Below are 633 nucleotides of genomic sequence, written 5' to 3'. Positions count from 1 at the left end.
TGAACCTGAAATCAATCATCAAACACATCAAGGCATCGAATGGAATTAAAGTGAATTAAAATCACCACTTTAAGGGCCTAAAAAGCATGTTTCCACATTTAAGCACAATTCAAGGGAGAATTACAAAACCATGCTATTTCATTGGAAAAAGTGATAAAATCTCCTAAAATAAGCACAAGATAAACCATGAAATCAGGGTTTATCAAATCTCCCCACACTTAAACTAAGCATGTCCTCATGATAAAATTAAGAAAGAAGCAAAGGGTATCAATATTTATTCAATGCAAACTAACTAAATGCAATCTACCTATATGCACCTATTTACATGAATGCAATGGCTTAGTCAAAATAAATCAATCTCCAAGAATACATATGCAAGCACAATGGCTAATGCAATAGCAATCAAGCAAACCACAATTGGATTAAATCATTGGAAGATTTTCCAAAATTGCAAGAAAAGATGATCATGGGTGGAAACATGTAATTGAGCGATCGAACCCTCACCGGATGTGTATCCGCTCTAGGCACTCTAGTGTATGGGGTTGATTCACTCAATTCTCCCCTAATCATGCTTTCCAAGATTTGTTTTTCATCTAACAATCAACAATTATTCTATGCATGCATAGAAATATC

This window comes from Arachis hypogaea, chromosome 17, assembly GCF_003086295.3.
Source record: "Arachis hypogaea cultivar Tifrunner chromosome 17, arahy.Tifrunner.gnm2.J5K5, whole genome shotgun sequence".
Classification (NCBI taxonomy): domain Eukaryota; kingdom Viridiplantae; phylum Streptophyta; class Magnoliopsida; order Fabales; family Fabaceae; genus Arachis; species Arachis hypogaea.
This window is presented reverse-complemented; position numbering follows the sequence as displayed.